Raw genomic sequence first — 14,614 nt, 5'->3', positions numbered from 1 at the left:
GTTGTGGATGGGGGGGGTCATCCGCAGTACACTGCTCCTGCCGTTTGGGTTCAGGAGGACTGTCTGCCAGCCCTACCATGGGATGTGTTCAGGGTGCGGCTTCCCTCCAGCGGTTTGCTCCCCGTATTCTGCCCGTAAGATCGCTGCGGATGAGGGGGATCCGCTGCCTCTCAGGAGGTGTAGTTGACTGCAGAGCACAGCTCCAGCTGCTCTGAGTGGGTCAGGGGCCAGCCCCGAGGGGTTGGTTCCCCTGTGAAACTTTCTGTCAGTCTGGAAAGCTGCCAGGACTCTCTCGGGGGTCCTGCGTACTGTGGAAAAGGGCTGCGCGATTCAGTTCGCGTCTTCTCCTCCCCAGTTCAACAGGATGTGTCCCACCCTTCGTTCGGCCTAGCACTCTCACCCTGCACTCTCACAAAGTGCGTGAACGCAGCACTGACCCCGCTGCGACACACACACACACACACACACACTCCTAGCCGATGGGCAGACATTAAACAGGTGGGTAGTGGATGCCATCCTTTCAGCTAAGAGTCCTGGTCTCGCTCCACCAGGGCTCCACCGGAGTGTGGACAGCTCACAGCTGCTGTATCACTCCAGGACATTGCGACGCTGTGAGCTGGTCCCCCCTTGCTGACCTTGTTGGGCTATGGCCTTGACCCAGAGCCACTCTGGGCTCCTCTGTCCTACGTGCAGGTGCCAAAGCCCTCACACACTGGGCAGGGTCTGGCCAGTGTGGCTTGATAGGACACTCGTTCCCAAATCGTTTTGACGCAGCTCGAGTTCCCGAAGGGGAATGTCTCTAGGTTACGAACGTAACCCTAGTTCCCTGGGGGAATGAGACGCTGCGTCCCCGTGCCACACTCCCTGCATTCCTGCGGCGCTTCCCTTCTCTCTTTGCAGAAGTTAATGTTGCTACCACCGCACAGCCATCTTGTAGCTTCCTGGTTTATGCGACGTCGCCTGTCTATGACGTCACGTCTTGCCCTTTGGCTAGATTTCACACGTGGTTCAGAGCGTGGACAATGCAGGGGCATTACCAAAGCGTTTTGATGCAGCGTCTCGTTGGGAACTAGGGTTATGTTCGTAACCTAGAGACGTTCTTCATTTCCTCCACTTACAGTCACGATGAATAGTCATTCATAGTCTCTCTCTCTCTCTCTCTCTCTCTCTCTCTCTCTCTCTCTCTCTCTCTCTCTCTCTCTCTCACACTCACACTCACACACACACACACACACACACACACACACACACACACACACACACACACACACTGCAGTGCTGCCTGTCATATATACCTTAAACATAGAGAATGGAAGACTCCTCTCACAGATCATAAATAAATACCACTTAACAAAAAGCAGATTTATTTTTTTAAACAAAAAACAACATTGATTATAAAAATAGTTATACACATGTCCAGGGTGGAGAGATCTATGTTAGTTAAAGGGCCACATTTTTATATATTTTTTATAGATGTGTGTGTCTGTCCCATGGAGCAGTGAAAGAAGGCAAAATGGTAGCATTGTTTGATGTTGTCTCTCATATAGGTCACATACCTGGGCAAGAGATGGTACCAGGGTGCAGTATGCTGATGCCTAATTTGATGACAAATATTTATAGTGATAATTCTCTTTTTTCTATCCCTTATGTTTTACAGATGGACGCATCAGACAGGGGGCTGGTGGCAACCACATTCGACCAGAGGGACACAGCAGTGTCCACAAAAGGATACATAGGCATGTCATTGCCCTTAACATAGGTACAGCAGGGGTGTCCAATAATTTCGACAAAGAGCTGTTGTGGGTGCAGGTTTTCATTCTAACCAAGCAAGTCCAAAACCAAATTTTACCTTTTTAAAGCTAACTTGAGAACCTGCCCTTTGTGGAAAAAGATTGGACACCCCTGGCATACAGGAACAGTGGCATCCTCATCTGGCCAAGGTGCACAACAATGTCATCAGCAACAGTAAAAGAATTTGAAATAACAACGGTAAAATCCTGTAAATTATAAAACATGAAATTACTGTTAATTTGACAGTTAAATACTGTAAATATATTCACAAGTAAACTTAATACATGTTGCATTATTGCTTTGTAAAACTATTCCCTACATTAGTTTACTAGTATAGTCCACTTGACAGAGTAAAAAAAAAAAAGAAAAGTGAATTCAGACACTGATGAACACTTGTACAAGCAGAATCACTGAAGGAAAGAACAAGAAACAAAACTACATACAGTTACAACCTTACTGAATCAGAACAGGATGAATAAACAACTCCAAAAACAGAATTACCAGCTTCACTTATTATAGTTTGAATTTATTTTTGTCAGATTTCTACAAAACATTCTTTGAGACTTAACAGGGGTTTATATTTTATTAAAAATGTTTTGTTTGACCACACCATAAGCGTGTGTAGGCGCCGCCCAAGTGGCAGCCTGTTGCAACAGCTCCCTTTAAGTTTGCATGTCTTTATTTATTTTCTAGTGTTTTGGCACTTTGTGGTTTTTTTTTCTTTTTGCGTGTATGCGTGTGAAATTGGAAACTGCACAATGGACATTAACAAAGTCACTAAATTTGCTATACTTTTTCTGCTATTTTGGACTTTGTTCACAGTCGCGTCTGAAAACTCTATTCACAGCCGCGGTCCTATTGTTTACACCAGGGATCAGCTGATGCTACTACAGGAAAAACCCAATATTCCCCGTGAGCTAAGAAGGAGACGACGAGGGAACCGTGCTGGAGCTATGTGTCGGACTAAAAGGAGAGGTTACAGACCAACTCACCCGTCCATCGTCAAGGGAAATGTAAGATCTTTAGCCAACAAGATGGACGAGCTAGTGGCTCTTACCCGACATCAGAGGGAATTCCGGGAATGAAGTATTATGCTGTTCACTTAGTCATGGCTAACCAAGCTAACACCGGATACGACTGTGGCTCTGGATGGATTTGAACTCCTGTGCGTGGACAGAACAATGGAGAGCGGTAAGAGAAAGGGAGGAGGACTGGCATTGTTTGTGAATAATAGATGGTGTAAACCTGGTCACATCATCAGATCGGCTGTAAGGATATTGAGCTGTTAGCCGCTAGCATGAGGCCATACTATCTGCCCAGGGAATTCTCGCATGTTATCGCGATATCTGCGTATATTCCCCCCTCTGCTGACGGTGAAACGGCATGCAATGTCCTGCATTCTCTTGTTAACAGACTGTTAACACAGAGTCCAAATGCCATTCTCATCATCTCTGGAGATTTTAATCATGCCCCTCCATCCTCCACTCTGCCCACATTCTTCCAGTATCATGCCACACCAGAGACCAGTGTTGTGCTAGTTACTAAGAAATAGTAACTAGTTACAGTTACTTCATTCAGAAAGTAACTCAATTAATTTGTTGATTACTTACACAAAAAAGTAATGCGTTACTGTTAAGAGTAACTTTTTAGTGGCTTCTGCATCATTAAAGCTGTTGTGTTGAGCTCTTAAAAATTTTCCTTTCACAGCTTAAGTATGAAAACTATCAACAATGTACAACATAACACCGGGTTAGCTTCTAGCTTCGTCGAGGCATGGAGTTTCTGGAGGAGCTTTGTCATTGTAGAATGCTGGGAAACACTGGGCTTTATAGAATGTAAACAAAACAAGGTAATATTACTTAAAAGCAATTAAACAAATATAGTCCCAGTCCCCTGCAAATTGAGGGATCTAATGTTAAATTTTCCCTGGTTTTGCCTTACATGTTTTAGCTTACCTCGCATATCTTCATGAATTTTTAAGGAGTCTCTCGCATGTACCATGGCAGACCCAGCAATGCTGCCGTCCTCATCTTTTGGTTTGTTGTCTGTAAAATATATAATGGTTAAAGTACCATCCTTATTCTTTCAATCATTTGTTTTTCTTTATTATTTCTTCCCCTCCCTCGTTCTTCGATGCTTTTGAAAAAATGAAAAAAATGTTTTCAAATTTGCACATTTACACTTGTATACTTTTATTGTAAATAAATCGACAATGATGTGTGCAACAACAGTTGTTTGTTAACTTTTTGTTTACCAAAATATGATTTAATAGTGGATGTAACACACTCATGCCACTTAATTCAGGGGTGTCTAATCCTGCTCCTGGAGAGAAAAAATGTATTGTAGAGTTTAACTCCAAACTGGTCTCCAACATGTTACTCACCAACATGCCACTCCAAACAAGGGCAAAAATTTTCATTCCATAAAATTACAATTAATAGTGTAATTATTAATTATAATTATTAGGCTGTTCAGCTCAAAAAAGCAAAGAATTCTGTAAAAGTAGTGGATCACTCATGTTGCCATTTTTAAAAAAACATTTTAGGATAACTTTGTGTTACCATGACATAATACATTAAACCTCAGTTGTTCTTGTGACATTTGATCAAAAGAACCAATGAGGTTTGATATTAACCCTCTGGATTCTGAGAGCCCTTTTGGCCCCTTGAGAGATTTTGACATGCTCTAACATTTGGTTCTTTTTAGTTGCTTTTAAATATATTATTGACAAAAGACTTATTTCACTGTATTCAGCACAAACTGGGCTACCAGAAGTATTCGGCCCAAATGTCAAGTATACATATGTGGGCCACATACGTATGGCTGATCTTAACCCATATTTAAAATCCATTTCAAATACCTTTGAGTAAAATCCCAATGTTTTAATTCACAAAGATATTTCCATCTTTCTGTGTCTAATGCCTTCAAGTTAATCCAGGCAACAATAACTGTAATTGTTTGATTTCAGTTGATATGGTTTTTGATTAATTTAAACTTGTAGACCAATAAACCACCAATTAAGACAGTCTAAACATTTTCATTATATTTAATCCTTAGCTAAATCTAAAACTACTGGGCATGCGCACATCAGTATACCGTAATTTTTGTCACACTGTAGTAAAGGTGAAATAGTGGAACACTTATTTTGGTCATGTAATGTCATTACACTCAGGAATTTTGGTATGATATTGGTGTTTTTGTTAAATTGAAGATTTTGCCAGAATTTTTATTACAAATGAGAAATGTTATATTTGGGTATTTTGACTCAGACCCCACAAAAGAAAATTTGTTTTATTATAAATGTAATTATTTTCTTAAGCAAAGTTTACCTGTATTTGTGGTCTTTTTAAGAGATAGAACATATTAATTTGATTTCAATATCTACTGATAAAGCTATGAAGACTGTTAAAATTTCTACTGTACTAAAAGTTTTTGTGTAAGAAATTTTATGTAAAACAATGGCCCTTTTTTATTTATTTATTTATTTTGTATTTTTAATTTTTTTTACTGTTGTATGTTTGTTGTTGTCTTTCAAGTATCACTACTGTTGATATTTTGTATTTTGTACTGATTTGTATGTTCTTGTTTTCAGCAAAAAATTAGATACTGTGTAGGGTTGGGGTCGGTGTAGACTTTAATAAAACAAAAAATAGGTAGATTTATTATTTTTTTTTACCAGAATAACTTTTACCCAGCGTGCACCAATCATGATTTTAAAAACCTGGAAATGCAAAATTGGCCTATCAGAGCAAAGTTGGCCCAAAAAATTTTTGCAATGCTTCATGGGATTGTAGTTTTATTTACCCAGTTAGCCGTGACACACATAGTCTCGTATTGCCTTTATTAAAAATGTTCAAATATTTTTTATTTTAGATCGAATCTTTTACATGTTGTAATTCAAGTTGTAGCTGATTGTTATGATTCAAGGCTTATAACGCTTTAAGCAACAAATCTCCAACGAGGAAAAGTGAATGAAAATACTCCAGGAACTGTCTGTTGAAAAAGTGGGTTGACGCCGTGTTGCTCGGAAACAGCCACTCGCACTGAACCTGGGAAAGTCAGCAGAGTTGGTAAGTGAGAACATACATATGTATCAATAAACAAATATTATATTCTTCTTAAATTTCGCCACGGTCACATGTGGACTTAATGATCAATTAATGCATTCACGTGCTTTTGAAATAATCGCATTGCTTTTCGGTTTTCTTGTGATGCAAACGGGGGTGAAATAAAAAAATACACCCGTACATGTATGAATAAACGGACGACAGCAAAAAAAAAAATTTAAACCAGCATGCACTTAAACGAGTGCCCTTGTTTCAGTAGGACGTTAACGCAGTTTTAATCTAATTTAACTGTTACGTGTTGTAAATACAATAAACTAACATGCCACTACTCCTGAAAAAGTCAGTCATTGTTTCAGGGACTCTGAAGCTCAGAGTTTTTGATAACATGTGAAATGTGGTTTTAATTATAATTAATGGTTTTTAATTAGTGGTTTTAATTCATTTTTCAAAGCTTTTTTGCTTTTTCAGAATCAAACAGAGGCTGAAAAAAGCTCCTCTTTTTTTGGTATTTCATTTTCATTATGGTCTATTCAAACTTTTTAATAATCTGTATTTTTTTAGGAGGAAGAACAAAAGGCTTCAGTAAAGACACAGTATGGTAAAGGTTTGGAAGTACAATGATAGAAGCAATTCCAGAAGGAGCAGAAACATGGACATTTAAGCATCATAGTTCGAGTAAATATTTTTCCTGACCAGAAACATCCCAGATAGCAAATTTTTTCTGGGCCAGAAAGGGCTGAGTTCAGGCTGTTCTTTTGGCTCACATACCACCACGGCTTACGGTCCTTAATTGGCTCTAAAGCTGCATGCCTGAAGTAATCCAGACTTTAGCCAAAAGCAGACCATAACTCAGCCACAACCCATTCACACCTCAAGAAATCAGCCACAGCTGTCCCGCCACAAAGCCAGAATTTCCAAATTGACCAGATTTACCCCAGAACCCACCCACAATTTATCCAGAAGCCCCAGATGTCTACCATAAAAGGCCCAAATTGACCATATTTACCCCAGAACCCACCCACAACTTATCCAGAAGCCCACCAAAAAAAGCCATAACTGTACCAAAATGATTTAACTATGTAAAATGTGTATATTCAAAAAGCACAACCACACAAATGCAAATTAACGTGTTTATTGTAATTGTTGTTTTAAAAAAAACATGGTAATAAAAAATTATACCAAAAGCAATCAAATCAAAATACAAGAATAACACACAGCAAAGAAAAACTACATTATAAACAAAATTAAACCAATAGTGCAATTAAAAACAAATGTAAAAGTGTTAAAAGTATTAAAAGAAACCAAACAAGAGCTAGTTATGAAAGACCAAAAACATTGTAATACCGTGAAAGGCAAATATGAAAAATGACAAAAGAAGAGTGAAAACAAAATTAAAACTAAAGAAAACAATAGTGCAAATTTGAAACAAAATTAACTTGTGTATAAATGGTGTAAAATAACCCAAATGAATGCTGGTTAAAAAATAAATAAATGTACAAAGTGTAAAGTAAATATAAATAAGACTTAAAACATCAGCCACAAATAAAATGGAAATTAAGCAAAGCCAAATAGTCACACAAACAAACAAACAAACAAACAAACCAGTAGTGCAATTTAAAACTAATGTAAAAGTTGTGCATAAATGAAGTAAAATAAACCTACAACCCGCATTCATTTGTTGAAGACAAATTAAATAAAGTAAATCTACATATGTGCAAATAAAGTAAATGAATAAACGTAAAGCAACAAAGTCACAATAAAAATAAGACAAAATTTAAACCAACCAACCAATAGTGCAATTTAAAACAAAATGTAAATGTTGTGCATAAATGAAGTTATGCTGGTTGTAAGAGACAAATTAAATGAATGAAATCTACATAAAGTAAATGAATAAACATTAAAGAAACAAAGTCACAATAAAAATAATTTTAAGACCAAATTTAAACCAACCAATAGTGCAATTTAAAACAAGTAAAATGTTGTGCATAAATGAAGTTATGCTGGTTTTAAGAGACAAATTAAATACAAATGAAATATACATGTGCAAATCAAGTAAGTGAATAAAAGCAACAACATAAAAGGATAGTAACAATTAGGCAAACAAAAGCTGGTTGTAAACAGAAAAGGGGTAAGGCAATGGTTTGATTAAAATCTTTGCAATGGTTTTCTTTTTTTTTATTCTAGCTCTGTTGTCTGAGAGCATGCAGGGTTTCGTCTCACAGCCTCTAAAATAGAAGCATACAGGTTAAATACATTTAAATTATTGCTTTCTGCCCCTATGTTTTATGTATTTAGATTACATGACACAAAGATTCTTAACATTCCTCCATATGAAAGTCATGAAAACAAAAGCTGCAAGACGACATATCATAAAACCACTTACCAATCACAACGTTTTTCAGTTCAAGACCTTGGAATGGTGTTTTTCCATTTGCGCCTTTCCAGTTCATCGTTTTTGCAAAGTCATTTTTTTATTGTCTGTTTCATTATACGCCAAATTTTGTCCTTAGCATCCACCCCACCAAGCAATCCAAGTTTAATTACCTGAAATGTTAAAACATGCTTTAGTGTTTGATAAATTTTTTAGTGTTTTTAGTGTTTTTATAAATTTTATAAAAATTGATAAAAGAACTGATAAATTCAAAGTATTTTTTCTGTTAGATTGTATGGCATTGATCACACACTACAACAGGAATTAGAACCAGGTTTGTAAGTGATAACAGCAGACAACAGTATTATATAACTTTTACGGTTACGTACCACTTTCCGTCTTGTTTCAGGACTGGATCGAAGATTACTTTCAAGGGAAGTTAGGGACCTTAAATCTTCCACTGGAAAAAGAGTGGGACTTAGTTCGTTTTCCTCTGTGATCTCCCTTACATTGTTGGATTTCAGGTCTTAAATCATCCTTACAATGTTTCTTTGCTGCTCCATAACGACTTCAAGCTTGGTTAACACATCATGAAGAAGTGCTGAAACATTAAACAGAAATTGTAAGGTTATCACTCCATCCCTGCTATGAAATAAGCCTTAAACAAACATTAAGACACGGTTTCCCAGACAGGGTTTAGATTAATCCAAGACTAGGCCCTAGTTATATTAGGACATTTATAGAAGAAATTGTCTAAATTCTGTTGCTTTCCAATTCAATCTTTCTTCCAGGCTTCTAGGCTTTCTAGCAAATTCAACTGGGACAAAAACTTTTAGATTACATAATCTCTCAGATATAGCTTTAACCTGATGCCCAGAAAGACGACATTGTAAAGGTCCAATACTACTCATCCACAAATTCAAAAGTCTTCGTACCACACCAAGACATACCAAATGCATATAAGCATGTGGAAAACATTCCTATATTCGATTCGACCAGAGGTGAATGTCCCAAGTGGTGATCTTCATCTACAGCTTGCCTAAAAGACTCCTCAGTCCTTAGAGATGCATTAATCTCAGGGAATGTCATGCGGTGGTTAGAGTAAACACCTGACTGAACACACTAGTCACATCCAGAATAGCCAGTATGATTTTTAATGCATTTGACAAAAGCTCTAGCTGGGGCATAACAGATAACTGATGTTATCTTCAAGCTAAAAGTCTTACCATGTATGACAAAACCATCTTTCAGGTTATTTAACTCCTTCACAAGTGCATCTAGGTATTCTGACAGGGGTGTTGGTTTTTTCACACCACAAAATAAAGCAATAACAAATGGCTTTTTAACAACACATTCCTGCAAAATACCCAGCACTGGCCAGAACTTAAGAGATTAACTTTTAAACAAAGGTAGACCATCTATATTTAGCTGTAACCTGAATACATGCCTGTCTGGAACTTTAAAAGACAAGTTTTCAAAAGCTTTGGCAAGGGAGTTTAAAATTCCAAAATAGTAGAAAGAGCCACCTGCTAATGTATTCAGCACATATGCATGTGTTGTTTTGAGCAATGAACGACCATCTTTTGGAAGGAATGGATGATGTACTCTGAGTATAGACAGAAGTGCTGTAAGAGCAACGAAAGAAACACCAAACTTAACTGCCCAGCCTGACAAAGAGCTTGACAAATCATTACATGAAAAACCTTCACAATCGTCATCGCTAGAATCTTGACTAGCAACCTCATCCTCACTTTCATTACCATCAGTCTCAAAACTCATATCAAGGGCATCTAAAGTTGGCCTCTTTTCAGGCTGACAACTTATTTCTTTTTCCAAAGACTCAAACATCTTATTTACTCTTCTAGCAGCCCTTTTTGGCATGTTACTTTGCTCACTGTATGACCACATGTTGTCCATTGTGCACTGTAAATGGGAAATGTAGTACTTCTAGCACAGCCACAAATAATGCACATGAGAGCCAGAAACTAACTGCACATGAACAATAAACCAATCGTTTACTGTGCAGTAAAATAATTACTCAAATCTCAGAGTAAATTGGGATTTTAAAACGTAACAACTTACCTTGATGTACTAGAAAATACTCCAACACCAAGCGAGTACCGCACTGTAGAAGAATGAATAAAAAAATCTACAGATTAATGGGGATTTTAAAATGCATCAGTTTATAAAGTTGATGATCGACTTTGTGGTCGTTTTATCTGACCTGCGGCTGTATGTCTTGGACACTTGGGTAAAGAGAGGGGCGGAGCTGTCAATTGATCACCACCTGGTGGTGAGTTGGATCCGATGGCGGGGGGAGGAAGCTGGACAGACTCGGCAGACCCAAGCGTACTGTGAGGGTCTGCTGGGAACGTTTGGCCGAGTCACCTGTCAGAGAGATCTTCAACTCCCACCTCCGGCGGAGCTTTGACCGGATCTCGAGGAAGGCCGGAGATATTGAGTCCGAGTGGACCATGTTCTCCACCTCCATTGTTGAAGCGGCCGCTCGGAGCTGTGGCCGTAAGGTCTCCAGTGCCTGTCGAGGCGGCAATCACCGAACCCGGTGGTGGCAACCGGAAGTAAGGGATGCCGTCAAGCTGAAGAAGGAGTCCTATCGGGCCTGGTTGGCTTGTGGGACTCCTGAGGCAGCTGACGGGTACCGGCAGGCCAAGCGAACTGCAGCCCGGGTGGTTGTGGAGGCAAAAACTCGGGCCTGGGAGGAGTTCGGTGAGGCCATGGAGAAGGACTATCGGCTGGCCTCGAAGAGGTTCTGGTAAACCCTCCGGCGCCTCAGGAGAGGGAAGCAGTGCCCTACCAATGCTATTTACAGTGGAGGTGGGGAGCTGTTGACCTCAACTGGGGATGTCGTTGGACGGTGGAAGGAATACTTCAAGGATCTCCTCATACCCACCGTCACCTCTTCCATTGAGGAAGCAGAGGCTGAGGGCTCAGAGGTGGACTCGTCCATCACCCAAGCTGAAGTCACCGAGGTAGTAAAGAAACTCCTCGGTGGCAAGGCACCGGGGGTGGATGAGATCCGCCCTGAGTACCTCAAGTCTCTGGATGTTGTGGGGCTGTCTTGGCTGACACGCCTCTGCAGCATTGTGTGGAGGTCGGGGACAGTGCCTCTGGAATGGCAGACCGGGGTGGTGGTCCCTCTTTTTAAGAAGGGGGACCGGAGGGTGTGTTCCAACTATAGGGGGATCACACTTCTCAGCCTACCTGGGAAAGTCTATGCCAGGGTACTGGAGAGGAGAATACGGCCGATAGTAGAACCTTGGATTCAGGAGGAACAGTGTGGTTTTCGTCTAGGCCGTGGAACACTGGACCAGCTCTATACCCTCTACAGGGTGCTGTAGGGTTCATGGGAGTTTGCCCAACCAGTCCACATGTGTTTTGTGGATTTGGAAAAGGCATTGGACTGTGTCCCTCGCGGCGGCCTGTGGAGGGTGCTCCGGGAGTATGGGGTCCGGGGCCCTTTACTAAGTGCTGTCCGGTCCCTGTACGACCGAAGCAGGAGCTTGGTTCGCATTGCCGGCAGTAAGTCAGACTTGTTCCCGGTGCATGTTGGACTCCGGCAGGGCTGCCCTTTGTCACCGGTTCTGTTCATAATTTTTATGGACAGAATTTCTAGGTGCAGCCAGGGGCCGGAGGGTGTCCAGTTTGGTGACAACACGATTTCGTCTCTGCTCTTTGCAGATGATGTTGTTGTGTTAGCTTCATCAGACCAGGACCTTCAGCACGCACTGGGATGGTTTGCAGCCGAGTGTGAAACGGCTGGGATGAGAATCAGCACCTCCAAATCCGAGGCCATGGTCCTCAGTCGGAAAAGGGTGGCTTGCCCACTTCATGTTGGTGGAGAGTTCCTGCCGCAAGTGAAGTTTAAGTATCTTGGGGTTTTGTTCACGAGTGAGGGAAGGGTGGAACGGGAGATTGACAGACGGATCGGTGCAGCTTCTGCAGTAATGCGGTCGATGTACCGGTCTGTCGTGGTGAAGAAAGAGCTGAGCCGCAAGGCGAAACTCTCGATTTACCGGTCAATCTACGTTCCTACTCTCACCTATGGTCATGAGCTCTGGGTCATGACCGAAAGGACAAGATCCCGGATACAGGCGGCCGAAATGTGCTTTCTCTGCAGGGTGGCTGGGCGATCCCTTAGAGATAGGGTGAGAAGCTCGGTCACTCGGGAGGAGCTCAGAGTAGAGCCGCTGCTCCTCCACATCGAGAGGGGTCAGCTGAGGTGGCTCGGCGTCCCACTGGGAGGAGACCCCGGGGAAGACCTAGGACACGCTGGAAAGACTATGTCTCCCGGCTGGCCTGGGAACGCCTCGGGTTCCCCCTGGAAGAGCTGGAAGAAGTGTCTAGGGAGAGGGAAGTCTGGGCATCTCTGCTTAGACTGCTGCCCCCGCGACCCGGTCTCAGATAAGCGGGAGAAGATGGTATGGTAAGATAATTTCTACAGTGACTTGTATTTGTCTAATTTTTCTCCAAAGGAGTGTGATGACTTTTTTGAAAAAATTATAAATTTTATTCCTAAGATTGACAATGAATTAAGAGATCTTTGTGATGCACTATTATGTATGAAAGAACTCGATTTAGCTGTACAGAAACTCAAATCATTAAAATCGCCTGGTCCTGACGGCCTTACAGAAAATGTTTATAAATTTTTTTGGAATGATTTGAAAATGTTACTGTTTAATGCCCTTATTGAATCTTTTGAAGATGGTTCATTGGGCCCCACAATGAGTCAAGGCTTGATTACATTAATCCCCAAACCAGATAAATATCATAGATTTTTAGATAATCTCCGCCCAATCACTTTACTTAACAGTGACTATAAAATTTTCACACACGTCTTTGTCAATCGATTAAAAAAAGGACTTAATCGAGTAGTTAATGAGGTTCAATTTGGATTTCTTAAAGAAAGCTCCATTCACAATAATGTAAGGCTAGTAATGGATATGGTAGAATACAATCACTTGATAGAGGATGATGGATATATTCTTTTCTTAGACTTTAAGAAAGCCTTTGAACATAGGTTTTTATTTAAAGCTTTAGAAAGCTTTGGTTTTGGTGAGCACTTTGTCAATATTATAAAAATGATCTATAAAAGGTATGAACAGTTCTATTTCTCTTCCTTATGGTACATCACAAAGATTTCCTGTTAATCGTGGAATAAGGCAGGGATGCCCTCTATCCCCTCTTTTATTCATTTTGGCTGCGGATATGTTGTCTACTTTAGTTATTCATGATCAAACGGTACAAAAATTAAAAAACAAAGACCAAATTCCTCTGGCTATCTCATTAGTTAATGTTTTTTCTAAGGCATCAGGACTCCAGCTGAATCTAAGCAAATGTGAACTTCTTGCCCTACATCAAAGTGATAGTGCTTGTTTGCATAATATTCCGGTAAAAGATAAAGTGAAATATCTAGGCATTATAGTTACCAAAGATCAGAAAATAAGTACGAAGGAAAATTTTGATAATAACTTGCAAAAAGCAAACCGAATATTAAATTGCTGGTTACAAAGAGACATTTCCATTTTTGGCCAAATCTTGCAAACGAAGGTTGAATATTTATCGAGACTTTTAGAGATTTATCCCGCTCTTTCCTTGGCTCCTCCCTCAAATTTCATTAAAATATGTTCCCAAAAAATGTATAATTTTATCTGGAAGCACAAAACCTATTATATAAAAAAAGCAGACACTACAAAATCCTATGAACAAGGTGGTTTGAATGTAATTAAATTTGAAAACATGAATATTTTGTTAAAACTAAAATGGTTAAAAATGTTTCTATGTAAAGAAGATTTGGTATACAGTTCCATCAGCTTTGTTTCAAGAACTTGGTGGAATTAAATTTTTTCTCAAATGTGATTTTGATTTATCTAAACTCCCAGTGAAACTGCCAGTGGAAATTGGCACATACACACAATTTTACACCTCATAATGCTTCAATTTGGAACAACAAATATATATTGCACAGGAACAGATCTTTATGCTATAGGAATTGGTTAAACAGAAGTATATGGTCAATAAGAGATCTAATGGATGAACAGGGTTACATTTTAGACTATAATGCTTTTACTTTGAAACATGGCTTTGCCTGTCACCCGAAAGAGTTTTTCACTGTTGTTAATGCAATACCTTCTGGCATAAAAATGCTGATGAGATGCTATCTTTCTTATACTGAAGTTAAACCAGTTCTTCCAGCCTTATATATTGGAGCTATGCAATTTAAAAGTGATAGTTGTACTAACAAATATATAAGACAGGTAATTTTAAAAACCTGTTATCCCTGTCAAGTAAAAAAAAAAAAAAAAAAAATTAGATCATATGTTTGAGAAGAATACTGTGATTCATCTTAGAACAGCTTATTTGAAAT

The 14,614-nt window shown here is 39.7% G+C and overlaps 2 long non-coding RNA genes across 2 annotated transcripts in view; both read right to left on the bottom strand.

Annotated features, from left to right (window-relative positions):
- Nucleotides 1-3,671: 3,671 nt before the first annotated feature.
- The window catches only part of LOC310741434, a 33,078-nt gene continuing 22,135 nt past the window's right edge, over nucleotides 3,672-14,614 (bottom strand). Inside the window, exon 3 of the long non-coding RNA XR_014537954.1 lies at nucleotides 3,672-3,836. This is a non-coding gene — a long non-coding RNA (uncharacterized lncRNA). The remainder of the gene's footprint in view (nucleotides 3,837-14,614) is intronic.
- Nucleotides 8,037-8,973, bottom strand: LOC310741416. Its single transcript, XR_014537932.1, has 3 exons — nucleotides 8,619-8,973; nucleotides 8,242-8,402; nucleotides 8,037-8,083 (listed from the first exon to the last, which is right to left on the bottom strand). It is a non-coding gene; the product is annotated as an uncharacterized lncRNA (long non-coding RNA).

Source organism: Silurus aristotelis (assembly GCF_946808225.1).
Source record: "Silurus aristotelis genome assembly, chromosome: 18".
Classification (NCBI taxonomy): Eukaryota; Metazoa; Chordata; class Actinopteri; order Siluriformes; family Siluridae; genus Silurus; species Silurus aristotelis.
This window is presented reverse-complemented; position numbering and strand designations above follow the sequence as displayed.